This window comes from Neopelma chrysocephalum, unplaced genomic scaffold (genome assembly GCF_003984885.1).
Source record: "Neopelma chrysocephalum unplaced genomic scaffold, ASM398488v2 Primary Assembly neopelma1_22b, whole genome shotgun sequence".
NCBI classification, from domain to species: domain Eukaryota; kingdom Metazoa; phylum Chordata; class Aves; order Passeriformes; family Pipridae; genus Neopelma; species Neopelma chrysocephalum.
This window is the reverse complement of record NW_020897690.1, coordinates 8,012,733-8,027,933: the sequence shown is the minus strand read 5'-3', so window position 1 is coordinate 8,027,933 and position 15,201 is coordinate 8,012,733. Positions and strand designations below refer to the sequence as shown.

The following is a 15,201-nucleotide window of genomic DNA, read 5'->3' as shown; positions in this document are numbered from 1 at the left end:
CTTCTCAGTAAGTTCTCATATGACATATACCCTTACTGAAAATAAGATCAAATTTGAAAAGTAGTATTAGATTCCTACTGACTGCTTGGATACCCAATCTGTTTTATTGATATCCATCATTTTTATCTTTTATTTACTTTAGTGGTAGTATATTTAGAATAACCAGTACAATAGTTTTAAGGCTGAGAGAAAATCTACTGAAAATTATGTGATTTCTTTCCACTGAGTTTCTAACTAATTTTTACTTAATTAAATGAATTTAGATTACATGTTTTCTCAAGGGAAAAATCTATTGCACTTGTAAATAATAAATACATGCTTAAAACACCCACACAAATTTCTTACCAAATTTGTTTTGGCATTGAAGAGTAAATATACTTTGTAGAATGAAATTCTGATAAATAAGCTTTGTCAACTTCTTACTTATTTAAAGCAAGCAACTTTATCATTTTTGTGTTGTTTTTACTTTTTCATGTTAGTTTTAATTGCCCAGATTTTTAATTTTCTTTTTTTAGACCAAGGCAGCATGTGTTTAAATAAGGTATTTTCCCTTTTGCTTTGTTGATTTTTTTTTACAGAGCAGGCTAAAGGAATCATGTGTGTTAATAATATATGTCTGTTGTTCTGACCAGAGAAGTACTTTGCCTGTTGTGACATTTGAATCTCCTCTGAGAAAATGACTGAAAAAACTCCTTTGAATTCTTTTTTTTCCCCCCTTCCTCCTGTCAGTATTAGTTTATGGCAATCTAACTTAATTTCAGATATTTTACCAGAAACATTCTCACTGTTTGTAAGTAGGAATTTAACTGAGGTGACTTGAAACCATAGGGCCAAGTTACGGTAAGATCCTAGTAAAGGAGGAAATCTTTGTTGATGTATATTTGTGAGAGTTTTTGAATATTCAATTTCCTTTCTTCTGGATCAAGAAAGCAAAATACAATACACTTACTGTGGTTTTACATTAAGACTATTTAAAAAGTACTCAGAAAATTAGATCTCTCTGTAGTCCCACAAAGTTTAACATGTTCTTGCCTTTTTAACTGCTGTTAAAATTATTTGGTTTTAAGTAATTAGATAAGAATCAAGGTAAATAATAGCATTTCTTATAATCAGCAAATTGTCGTGGCCTTTGTCTAAACCAAAGAATTTAGGAAGATTTTAATCACACCTGTTTCCAAATAAGTGCGACGTAAATACTAAATTAAATAAAAAAGGTCTATAGGCCAAAAATCTTATACATTTATACATTTTCCATGTATGAAAATATTGATCAGGTTTTTTCTCTTTTCTTTTTCTAACAATAACAATTTTTTACATTGATAAAGTACATTTGTCTTTTTTACTCTGCCATGTTTTCAGGTGATAGATTATGTATGTCACCTTGATTCAAACATCTTATTTGTTTTTAGTGCTGTAGCTTAATATTTGAAGTAGAAATTTTCCATTTCTAATATCAAAGGTACCAAAAGATGCCCCCTTGACAGTCAAAACCTTCTTTACAAACAAGATATGAGCCCTGCTTTTTCTGTCATTCCTTTTAATAATCAGCAAAACTTTGAAGTCAAGAAAATTTTTAGCTGAGTGTCAAAGGGGGATGTTTATCTTTTTTCCTTTCAATGCTTAGTTAAGGTTTACTTGCTGGAATTAATTTAATTTTGCAGCCATAACAAAAAAAATTCTTTTTTGGTGTCTATCACTCTACTTCAGTATGTTAGAACCAAAACATGCCTGCAAACCCACAGCTTTCCTTGTGGTAACATAATGCATCTGAAAGAGGCCTTCTACTCTTGTGTGTTAAATACTTAGCTCAGTTTCTCCTACTTGCTTACTGAACAGTTGTCTGTGTTACTAGGCAATGTTGATTAATCTCTGACTGGTGCTGTCAGCAGTGTGAAAAATAAATTTGATAGCAAATATTGTAAAATCCTCCTATTGTTGCACCAATAATGTCCCAGTAAGTAGGATTTTGCAACAGTTGCAGCAAACCCACACCTGTCTTTTTGTATTTTTCATTATAACTAATAAAGTTTTCTACTTTCTCTCCTGCATGTCGTCTCATCACACATAACTGAGTATTCTTTCTCCCACAGTTAAATTAACTTGCCCTCAAAAGTCAAGAGCTTATTATGCCTTCTCTGCTCTTGCAAGTTCCAGAAAAGAAAGTATTTTTTTCAGAAAATTATTGCTTGACTTTATGCCCAGAGCACTGTAAACATTTGTAATTTTGTTTTCACTTAACAAAAATTAAAATGGCTTTCTTCGTTACAAGTCGGTACTGAACACATCCTCATGGGAAGACGATCTCTACCCTTGTAAACAGCCTGGGAACTGTCCACTTCTGCCTCATAAGAGATTTCCCAGTAAAGTGAGTAGAAAGTTCTTAAGAAGCTGAAATAAACAATAATGTCTAAATGTACTGCTGGTATACAGAGTAAATGTCTCAGTGAGACTGAATGTCACAAAGACCTGGAAAGCCAATTTTAGAGCTGCTTTTTATTGTCTCTTTCTCTCCTGGCATTCTGAGCATTTTCTTTCCAGTTCATCCTCTGTTTCTCATTTACTTTTCCCTCCTGTGTTTTATTGCTTTTGAGAACTCCCAGCTGATCCTCCTGTGCTTCAGTTCCATTTCCTCTCACAACTGCTTTCCAAAATAGGATCATTGAACAGTTAATGCTGGCACTTAGAATGAGTGAACAACCCAATTAGATTAACCGAGGGTAGGGAAATTCATGTTTCAGACTTTTATTTTCTGCCAACTCAGGAAGACAAAAGAACATCAAACAGCTCCCAAGTTCTGCCAGGCATAGCAGTGCAACATATAATTGGGACCATAATGTCTGTGCTGGTGATGATGTCACTGTTTTCTGCCTTTAGAGGATAAAGACATTTGCCATTTACTGGGGAAGAATTAAGTCGAAGAATTGAGAGTATTTGACAGATTTTACTGTTAAATTTTGGGTGTGAACAAATAAAGGTAACTACTTAAACCTTTCTTGGAGAAAAAAACAGTAACCAGCCCTTCTGATCTGCCTTGTGGATGTTGACTAATTCATCCATACCTATGGCTAGCTTCCAATGGATCAAGAATTTGCGTTTTTGCCCTGAGTAACACAGAACATTGGAAAGAGAACAGAGTCCCCTTTTCTATTATTTAGCCAAGGTGGCTGATTACAGAAGGAAGGTGACTTTTACATAGCCAAAAGGCGTGGGTTTTTTTTTATCCCTAGCCTTCCTGATCAAGCTTCCTATACTTCTGTAGGGTTTTGCAGCTGCGCTACTACTAAGCTTTAAGACGAAGTTGTTATGAAAATGTTGGTAAAATACATTTATTTATATATTTACTTGTACATATATTTATATAAATAAAATATATATTTATATGAATAAAACACACACATACCCCTCATCTCATTCAGAGATGAGACCCACTGCCACAGAAGAGAAGTCAACATCATTACCTTTATTGGCTGCCATAACTTGTTTTCTGATTCCCTCCTTCTCCTGGTTGGTGATGCTAATTTTCAGTGATAGCCAGCACACACAGGCATAGACTAGTCTTCCAGAGGTTTTGCATTGAATGTAATTTGGTCTTTCCACTGCTTCTTATCAGGAGATTAGTGATATGTTGCCCTGATGAACTTCAGAGATCAGTTCTTACATTTGACTGTTTAGTGTTCTCTATATCTTATTCTTGCCTTTCACCACCTTCCTTTAGTCACTCCTTCAGTGAAGGAGATGGCAGAAGTTATTTCTGCCTACAGCAGTCCCTCAAAAATGCTAAGTCATTTTATTGCCTGGGATTTTTTAGGTGTCCTTTATTTGTGCAGCAAGGAAGGATATACAACCTTAACACAGGCTACTATTTTGGCAGGTTGCTAAACTCCGTTTGATACCTAATGTTGTGTCTTGTTTGCTCAGACTGGTTTGTGAGTAATCTCTAGGTTTAACTCTGGTTTTAGGTCAAGAAGGTAGTTAGATTTTGGCTTAAACATGTTCTCTATCGTTGTAATCTTCATAAATTTCAGAATCAGTGGTCCTAAAAAAGTGTTTCCCATTGGAATTTTTCAGAGTTTATATATTTATAATTTTTTTTTTTTACAGGACAGGATGGTAGATGAGTCACAATTTCCCTTCCTACACCTTCTTAATTTAGTTTTTGAAAGGTGTCATTGAAATTTTTCTGCAATAATAATTCCTTACAGGCATAGTATTTCATTTTTAGGAGTACTTCTGCAAGTACTTTTTATAAAACCTAAAAAGACCTTAACAAGTAATTGCACTAGAATTCCTATAAACTGATTTCTAATGGTTAATTTGTTTTACTGTCAGTAAATTTCAACTGATAAATATTTGTCAAGCATAAAGACAAGTTTTTGGTATTATTTTGTCAGTCAGAACAGTTTCACTTTGCTTTAGTAACTGTTTAAGAAAACATGGCACTGTTTAATCACCATGAAAGAAGACTTCTAACCTGCTGATGATGCAGCATTAACAGATATCCTGGCTGCTTTGTTAAACTTGAAATATTTCACTAGAGCTTTATGCCTGGGACAATATTTAATTCCTCAAAGTAATTGCTCTTCCCAATCTTTCCACACACTAGTTTAGCATGGAACGAGTTTATTAACAAAGGTGTGCTGCTAATTTCTGATCTTTCTAATTTCTTTCTGTAGTCAGTGTAGAAGAGGGAGCAAGAGATTGCCCTCTAGAGAACAAGATCAGCCCCCAAATGCATTGCCTTCGAGAAGAGTCTTTCCCTATTGACTGCAGAAGAAGGCTAGAGAAAATGAAATATCTTGTGTGACTAGTCTGGATTTCTAACTCATTAGAGAGGCTTAATTATATCATGATGATGGAGATTTTTCTGTGATATAAATTCACCTTCCATGTGCACAACCTTTTCATCCTTATTTTTTAGCTTTTTAGTTTCTAGTCAAAATATCTGCTCAATGAATATCTCAATTAATATGGAAATGTCACTGAAAACAGTTTCCAAATTTATTTTTGAGAAAAATGTAGAGATCATTTGCAGGGAGGCAGTAAAATGCTACATAGCCTCTTACTACATGTTGTTTATTTTAAGAGGAATTCGCAAGGAGCTTGGCACTCTTTCTAGCTTGCCCTAATAGTTAATAGTATTTGATTTAAAATAACCCCTGAAAGTGCCACTAAAAGTGAAACCTGATTGACACACATGAAGAACACTTTCTACGTAGATCCATGTTCTGTATTGATAAAGATCGGTCATCGCTTGCACTTAATACCTGAATTTTCTACAATAAGCTAGGTAGGATGTATTTGTAATACAGCATAACTAGATTTTACATACTTGCTTTCATTTGTTCTGTAAAAATATATGTGTTCCTGTTTAAGCTTTTGCTTTTAATCATGGATTTTTTTGTTCTCCTGATTCACTTAAAATTATCTGTCTTTTAAATACAAGCTATAGAGTTTTATTCTTTGTATCAGAAATTTTAGTTAAGGGCTTTCCTTACCAAAATGAACATGCTATGATATGTATTTTGAATTGCTGGTCTGTTTATTTCCCATATCAGAATCTGCTCTTTGCAGATTAATTAATTATATGTATATATTTTATTGAAGAACCCAAGGAAATATATCTTTCATCATCAGAGTCTTTTTTGCTATCTTTGTGCTGACTCTTTAGTATTTGTTACTAATTTGTAGTTAAAAAAGGCTTGAATTCCTGGTTGAAAGTGTAATTTTTCACAACTGTCCTTTGTTTTTTTTATCTGCAGTTGGAAGTTTTTATTTGCTTATGTTTTTTGTAATTCTCTGGCATGCTGCACTTTTACCTATGGATGTTTCCATTCTTCTACATTTAACAGCTTTATTTTCATACACTTTTCCTGCCAAATCAAGTTTGTTTCTGAATGTAACCTCACTATATTCAGATTCAATTTCATCATAAATAAATTTCATTTCCAGTTAATTCATGTCAATATGATTTAGCTGCATGACTTAGTTGCTTATCATAACTCAGGAGACTTATGGTGCAGCTGATTTCATTGAGTGAGTCACTCAGAAATTTCAAACAGAACATCAGTTTTTAGAGATCAGTCCAAGGAAACTTATGTTGTTGGAGCAAGCAGTTGTGCTGATATTAAATGGCTGATGAAACTGGGGGAATATTGCAGGAGTTTTTGTATGAAGTTTTTCTGATATGGGATATTTTTTAAGAAAAACTGGCTGTATAATTTCAGGGTTATTAAAACGGATGAACCAAAATTAGTAACCTAGAGATTTTATAAATAAGAAAGTCCACTGTCATTTTGAAACTATTTTTGTTTTCATTCTTTTGTTGTAAAAAAATGAAATATAAAAAGTGGAGATTAAATAAGACTTTTCAGCTAACTCAAAAAAAGATTCTATACACCATTGCAAATGTTGTTACTTTGGAGTTATCCAGAACAAGCTCAGGTTTTCTAATTCACGCTACAAATTCTGTCACTCCGTGTGTAGTTGTTGGCAATTTATTGTCCACTGGTATTACATGGAGACCAGTCACATTTCTCAGGAGAAGGTAAGAGGATGTCATCTCAGCTATCCTGGAAAAGAACTGGAAGGCATGAAAATAGTGTCTATGAAAAGATGCAAATGAAAGTATTCTGTTTTCACAGAAACACAAAATATGCTGAGTTGGAAGGGGCCCAAAAGGATTGAGTCCAACTCTTAGTCCTGCACAGGACCATCCCAAAGAATCGCACCATGTGCCTGAGAGTATCGTCCAAATGCTTCTTGAACTCTGTCAGGCTTGATGCTGTGACCGCTTCCCTGGGGAGCCTGTTCCAGCACGCAACCACTATCTGGGTGAAGAACCTTTTCCCAATATCAAAGCTAAACCTCCCCTGACATAACTTCAGGCATTCCCTCAGGTTCTGTCACTGGTCATCACAGAGAAGCGTTCAGAGCCTGCCCCTTCTCTTCTCCATGCTGAACAGACCAAGTGACATCAGCTGCTCCTCATACAGCTTCCCCTCAAGACCCTTCACCATCTTTGTTGCCCTCCTTTGGACGCTCTCTTATAGCAATATCTTTCTTACATTGTGGCACCTAAAACTGCACTAAATATTCAAGATGAGGCCACATCAGTGCAGAGCAGAGTGAGACAATCACCTCCCTCGACCAGCTGGCAATGCTTTGCCCCCCAGGGACACGGTTGACACTCCTGGCTGCCAGGGTACTGCTGACTCAGATTCAATTTGCCACCGACCAGGACCCCCAGTTCCCTTTCCAGGGCACAGCTTTCCAGCATCTCATTCCCTAGTCTGTATGTACATTCAGGTGCAGAATCCTACACTTGCTCTTGTTGAACTTCATATGGTTGGTGATTGCCCAGTCCTCTAATTTGTTGAGGTCTCTCTTAAGGGCCTCCCTGCCTTTGAGGGAGTCAACAGCTTCTCTGTGTTTTGTGTCATCGCAAACCTGCTTAGTATCCCTTCCAGTCCTGCGTCCAAGTCGTTTATGAAGATGTTGAAGAACACAGAGCCCAAGATTGCAGAGGTCAATAACTGACAATCCCAGCGGAGGCAGAAAACTGGAATGCTTTATTGGACTTATAAGTTCATATTTAAAGGGTTTAGGGTTTACATATTCAACAGGGGGTTTACATATTCATTGGGGCCAGAACTCTTACAATTAGGGACTTTACAGGGATGAGGTAAAGGGGAAATCCTAAATTACAAACTTTTGGGTCTTAGCACTTACATCACGGGGGAAAACCCATTTTATTTTAGGGAATTTTACAGGGGGGAACATGTATTTGGGTCTACAGAATGCAGGCATTCAGGGAACACAAATGGAGAAATAAGGTACAATAGGTCTTCTACACAGGTCTGATGAGATCAGGGCATGGTTTCTCTGGGCTTGGGCAGGACATTCCAAACCCATGACATCAATGGATCCTTGTCTGGACTCTAGATGAAGGTTTTTTCCCAGTCTCTGTCAGCCCAAGGCTTTTGTTTAAACCTAGCAGTTTTTTTCTTTTTCTCATATCCATATTTTGGAATCCAACACAAAATGGAGCCCTGTGGAGCCCTGCTAGTGAAAGGTCGCCAGTCTGATGTTACCCCGTCCACTATTACCCTCTGTCCTCAACCCGTGAGCCAACTGCTCACCCACCACATGATGTGTTTATCCAGCTGTGTGCTGGACATTTTGTGTGGAATTATCCTGTGAGAGACAGTATCAAAAGCTTTACTGAAATGCAAATAAAGATTACATCAATTGGCTTTCCTTGATCATCTAGGTATCTTACCTTTTCACAAAAGGAAATCAGGTTTGATGAGCAAGACTTTCCTCTCATGAAGCCATGGTGGTTGTGACCGATGACAATGTTGTCTTTCAGGTGTTCTTCAATACCTCCCAGCATAATCTTCTCCATAACTTTACCAGGCACTGAAATGAGACTGACAGGCCTATAGTTTCCAGGGTCCTCCTTCTTGCCCTTGAAAACTGGGATAATGTTCACCAGATTCCAGTCAGCTGGGACCTCTCTGGATTCCCAAGACCGCTCAAAAATCATTGAGAGAAGTTGCGCAATGACATCAGCCAGTTCTTTGAGGATTCTTGGATGAATTCCATCAGGTCCCGGAGGGAGTAGCAGATCTCTCACAATTTCAGGGTCTACTGGGACTTGATCATTCTCACAGTCGTGGTCCTCCAGTTCAGGGCACTGTGACCCCCTCAGTCCATCATCCGTGTTGAAGACAGAGGCAAAGAATGTATTAAACACCTCTGCCTTGTCTCTGTCTCTGTTTGTGAGGTTTTGAAGAGTTCTATTTCTGTCACCATGTAATTAGCATGCGACAAAAATGGTTAAAAAAATGGACTCTCTCTTGGTTCTAATCACAGTGCAGTCTGACTGACAAGTAACATCCCTTTGGTTATCTGCTGGGCAGTTATTCACTGACCTTAATGAGTGCAGGGAGCAAAACTGATTCTATTTTAAAACCTCGGCTGTAGCTTATGAAAGTGAAATAATTTTATCTTCAAACTGTTGGTTCAGTAAAGCATATCAAGTTATAGGTAGTCTCTTCAGAGATTTCTTTCATTTTAAGAAATAACTCAAGTGGGAACTCTCATGATGAGATAGAACTATTAGTTCCTTTGATGTAATTCATGAACTTGGAGAAAAGTCTTTTAAAGTAAAACTCATTGAATCTTAAGATTATTGCCCAGTGTTGCATTACAGGAGTAGAGATGAGGTTTGATATTTCATTTAGATGTATCCGAAAATGGCTGTGTGTTTCTCTAGCTTACTGTTACTTTACTAAGGTATCTACAAAGTGCTGGGCTACATGTTTTCAGCTACTTGTGTGCGTTTCCTTACAAACTCTCTTTAAGCCTTTCCATTTTATTCTCTTAAGTCTTGATGTGGATCTTGATATTAGGAAATTTACTTCCATTCCTGAGTTTCCTCGTGGTGGTATAATCCAATCCTTTTCTCTGCTTTTAGTTTGTCCTTAAATAAAATGAGAGATGCTTTTTTTTTTCCTCCTTTTTATCTGTTTTTCTGATCTATTTCCTTGTGAATTAATGGCTCGAGTTCCTCAGGTATACCATGTCACTTTCTTTTCTTAGGAATTTGTTGAAATTCCTCTTACTTCCTCAAGAATATTCAGCTGTCTGCCTTTCCCCTTCTTTGGGCATGGAATTTACTTTATCCTAGTACCATTGATACTGCACTTTGACCTGCTCTTGCTTGGATGGTTATGCTGACCTTTTTCCATTTTCATATTTTTCTGCAGCAGAATTTCTTGAGGTTTTGTGTATTTTTAGATCTAAGTTTGTTTGTTACATCCAGATCGGTTCAACTTTTTTTTGAAAGTACACCTCAGTGGAGCATAAGTCCTATGTGTGATAATAATTTCTGTCAATACGTACTGTCTCGTGCAGTTACTAGTTCAGGTTATCTGGGACAGATTAGAGTATCTTGAACCAGATGTCAGAAATCCATTCTTAAAATTATAAAGTTATGAAATGTATTACTAAATTGTAAACTTCTGTGTGTTCCATGCCCTTCTATTGAAATACAGGGTGGGGAGACATGGTCAGATTTCTACCAAAGGGGAGTTTAATACATTTTCTGTCTTTATTTTGTTTTCAATGAGTCTATAGTGAATAAGAGTGTGGAGATAGAGGATTTTTAAAGTATACATTTGTTCAGATGAGAATGTTTCTTTTCATGTTAGGGAGATCCTTTTATCTCTTACAGGAAAGAGAAGAAAATATATCATGATATACAAGAAAAACATACCAGACTTTTGTGTTATCTATAGATAATGAATAAAAAATGTTGATAGCTATTCCATTTTCTATTTCAACTGTTTTTAAGGGTTCATTTATAAGAAGCTTTCGGTCCCATTTGGCTGACAAATACTGATGTCTGAGTCTTGATGTAATCGGCATCTTCTCCTCATACTAAATCATTCATGAATATTGCACTACTTTTAGACTCTTTATTCTGTCAATGGCTTTGTAGTAAAAATAGAAATAGAGCTTTTTGATTTCAGTGATGCATTCGTAGTTGATGCAGATCATCAGCTTTTTCAAATGCATAACTCATGGATCCTAGTTTTACAGTCATCAGGCTTTTACTCTGTTGGTAGTGTTTGTGCTCTTATTTTAAAGGAATAATTTAATCACCTTTTTTGCAACTGCATGGAATAAATAATCCTACCACAGTAGATACATACATATAAAACAGGAGTAGTTAAATTGGAGATTTCCAGGAAGAAAGAGGAAAGCTACAAACATAAGCAATTAGAAGAATCAGTGTTATTCAAATTATAGAGGAAAAAAGGGTAATACATGACAATGTTAAACACTATAGGGAACAAAGGAAAACAAGAACTGTCTCCCAACTCCTTATGTGACCTTTAACTAAGAAAAAGTGAATTTGTGTTTATGACTAGCAATAAGTATTTAATGTTTCATGATGTGTGCCGTGTAAGAGCTACAGAGCTAAAAGTTGGGGAAAATGTCAACCAGAAGAAAATTTATTGCTGCAAGTAAGCCAGTTGTGGTGCACAAATGTTTCTGCAGAACTAGCAAAGGCAGAAAAATACAGGGAGTATAGCAGTGCATGCATCTTTATTTAAAAATAATGATAATTAGAAAAGGTGCTTAAAAAGAACAGAGTTTGCATTAGCAGCAGTGATCTTTATTAACTTGAATCACGCTGAGAAGTTGGAAAAAAATCTCATTTATACCAAACATTTCTGATATGCAGGCAACACTTTTGGGTCCTGAAAAGCTCCATGACAAGTGTGGTGCATCTTCTGCCTTGTTTTTTTAAAGAGGTTTGCCCTTTTCTGTATTACAGGAACTTTAGAAATAAAGAAATCTGCACTACTTGGGCTTTGTATTGAATCTATGTGAGAATTCCACTACTTGTAAAATATTGCTCTGGAATGACTTAACAGGGATTGCCTTAAAATCATTTGATAAAAATAAATAAATAAAGACAGCAATAGATAGGTATCTACCAAATCTCACCAGAGTGTAACAATGTGTAAAGTTTTTGTTTGAGATCAGTTATCTTCTAGATATCAAAAGCATTTTGTCCTTTTCCATGATTGTGTGGAAAATGGAACGTTTGGTTTCTTTTTTAAATGTATGTTTACTGCTAAACGAGTTTAAAATGTAAGTCAAGAAATGAAAATGCTTATATAGCAAGAAAAACAGAATTTAGATTATGTTGCTGGTTTTTGCTCTTGAAGAACAGGCAGCTGCTCCTTAGTGATTTCTCTTTTTATAGAATTGAAAGAGAAGAGATGAGCAAACTGTAATGGAAAATCCTTAACTTGAATGGTATGAGAGTGTCTTTCACAGCAGAGGAAGCAAATTGTTATATGAACTGTGTTTATTTTACTCAACATTTCTTTGATAAGATTTGCCCTTCATTTGAAATTTTGTAGAACATTAACACAACACTTAGCTCCTAGAGAAAAGTCTGTAGTAAGTGGTGGTAGTCACTTATTTCTGGGCTCAAAGGATCGGTTCTACTTAGGGCAATGGAAGGGCTTCACTCAGCTTTGGGTTGGGGCTTTGTACAGGAACTGGGAGTGGGAGGCCTGTGTTATAGAGTGCTTCAGGAATTAATTTGAATAACCACAGGGATATGGCGAAAAGATAAGAGCACTGTTGTTTTCTGGAAACTTCTCTCTCCAGTTTTCTTTGTTCTATGTTGAGGGGCTGTAGCTCAGAGCTAGTGATATCTTATAGTATAAGATAAAGTACCAGAAAAAAGAAGAAAGTGCAGTGGAATGTGGAATGCCACGTCTGCCGAGATTTTACTTCAACTGTTTGATGCTGGACTGGATGATTTTTTTCTTTCATTTTTTTTCCCCTGTGGACATGTAAAGCATGGGAGATGGGTCATATAAGCAATGATGTTTTTTGTTTGACTTTTTTTTTTAATTGTACCCTTGAAAGACCAGTGGACTGGATGACTGGACAATGAGGTGGATTGACACTGTGTGAACAGTAGATCCCAGAGGGTTTGTAATAAGTGACGTGGGGTCTAGTTGAAGGCCTGTCACTAGTCATGTCCTCCAAGGTTCCATACTGAGCCCAGTTTTGGTTTTATCCCGCCTCCACTTTCTTTGTTACACCTTCTCCACCATTATTTTTATTTTCATAGCTGCTTTGCAAACTCATTCGCATCTCTCCTTGGTGTATTTAGTATCACATTGTGGGAATCATTCCATGATTTTGATCATTTTTTGCAGACTTTTTTTGTAATTTCTTTGTTTCTACTGTCTCATTTTTGGAGTATGGAAAAGAGAAGTGGAAACAGTCATTATTTCAGCTGAGGTGACATCATGGACATAAATACACTGTCATAAGGATGTCCTCTGTTTTACACTATGATCTTTCTAGAAATTCTTAATATTCTGTTGAAATATTTGGCTACTAGGAAACACTAACATGATGTCTGCAGAGGCTTACCTGTCATAACCTTATAATGTTTAATGTTTTAGAGCACAACTTTGTATATACCGAATTAGAGCTGAAGGTCTTGTTTGGTTTTACTACATGGATGTGGTTTCCCATGCACAAATGCTACCAATGTATAGAGATACTGCACTTAAAGTGTCCACCTTAACCTAAAAATATTTATGGCACCGTTTATTTTTTTACATGGACAAAGAAATCTCTGGGAAGGGAGTGATTATTTATCAATTTCATAAATTCTTTAGAGATCTTTAGACACTAATTGGAAAGCGTTTCCAATGTAGATTATGATGTTATATGAAATGCTGCATTTAAAATTTATTGGCAAATAAGGTAGCAAAAAAATCCCTCCAAATCTGATATAGATCTCTGCAGCTAATAAGCAGTTACTAGCACAGATGTTCTCACCTGTTGCAATCTTGACTTTGAAGCTGACAGCTCAAAAATATGTGTAACTTTGAATACAAGTGTTAATAACAACTGAGACAGTAAAATGTAATTATTGCATGTTATTATACTATCACCTGTGCAGCTGCGAGGCGTACACTGAATATTCTGCCACGTTCAATTAGAAGAAGATAAAAGTAGCATTGAAGAACCGAGTCAGTTAAATGAGAATTCAAATCACTGCATCTGCAGTAGCAATTGTAAAGTCATGCCACATCCCAGCCAACAATACATGTTTCAAGACTAGCAAAGCATGATTTTTTATTTTTTGTGGACTAGGTAGCTTGGATGGTATCTTAGAGGGGTGTTTGGCTTGTCAAACATTTGTATGATTTCTTAATGCTCCTTGAGAAGTGATAGTCACAGGAAGTGTTGTGTCCTGGCAAATGGAGCAGAAGAAAGCTGTCTTCTCACCATGTTACCGACACTGGCCCCTTGCATGTATCTTGGTACTTGCAGTACTCTTCACTTCCTTATCCAGTCTTTAATAAGTATTCCAAGCAGCATCCACCTGCTCATTTCAACACATTTTTTCATTGCAAATGTTCCTGTGGGGCTGTAGCACCTTTTGTTTTAAGTCATAGAGGAGTGATATTGTCTTGACTTCTGTTCTAGAAAAGAAATCAGTTACAGTGATGGTTGATCACCCTTTATGGGTAAGAATTTGTTTTATACCAATGTTAAGACTTTTACCTTTATCTTATAAAGGTAAAGAACACACTAATTCTATGATCATTGTTTCTGTGATCAAGCAACCACTGGAGTCACAGGAGGTTATGAGATTTAAGAGCTCAGAAGAGAGAATTTAAAAGTTGCTTAGAGCTCCAAAATTTTAGCCATGTGTCAGATGACATTTTCTGTATTATCTGTCTTTGACTAAATTGATTTCTGATAAAATAGATGTTTAGATGGAATAAATTAACTTAAAACACTGCCTAGAAGGTCTTTATGGGCAAAGAAATTAATGCATTTCTACTATCATGATTTAGGCTTGCCTCCTGTGTATCATGAGCTGTTTAATACAGTAATGCTTGTAACATGTCTATAGCTTCTGTATTAAGAATGAACCTACTGATTTATAAATTGAGAACAGTTAACTAATTAGCCTTCCCTTTGGTATGAGCCAGTAAGTTTCTGACTTGTTGATGGAGAGTTACCATCTGACAACTCCAGTGACTTTTGTGGGATTTGCAGACTTATTGAGGTTGAAAGGCACCTCTGCAGATTGTCTAGTCCAATCCATCTGCTCAAGCAGGGTCACATATTGCTGATTGCCTGTGCCCAGGCAGCTTTTGTATATCCATCTTCCTGGTAAAAAGAAATGTTTCCTGATGTTCAGACAGCACCTCCTACGTTTACATTTGTGTAGACTGTCCCTTGTCATGACACCGGGCACCACTGGGAACAGTTTGCCTTACTCTTCATTCCTTTTCATCAGGTATTTCTACACATTCACAAGATCCTCCCCAAGGCTTCTCTTTTCCAGGTTGAACAGTCCCAGCTCTATCAGCCTTTTTTCATAGGAGAGATGCTCCAGTCCCCTAATTGTTTTTGTTGCCCTTTCTCAGACTCATTCCCGAAAGTCCATGTCTTTCTTGCAGTCCAGTTTCTTCAGAAATGTTAATTTATTTTCATTGTCTTATTCGACACTTAAGTGGCATATTCTAACAAGTCCTCTTTCATATTACCTTTTCCTTATTGCAAACGTAATTCTAGAGTCTATATTAGAATTACTTTGATCCTGACTGATGCATAAAGTTGAAGTCTCCTTTC

The 15,201-nt window shown here is 36.4% G+C and overlaps 1 protein-coding gene across 2 annotated transcripts in view; it reads left to right on the top strand.

Moving 5' to 3' along the window:
* The window catches only part of GABBR2 (gamma-aminobutyric acid type B receptor subunit 2), a 473,412-nt gene that overhangs the window by 130,615 nt on the left and 327,596 nt on the right, over positions 1 to 15,201 (top strand). The window lies entirely within an intron of this gene.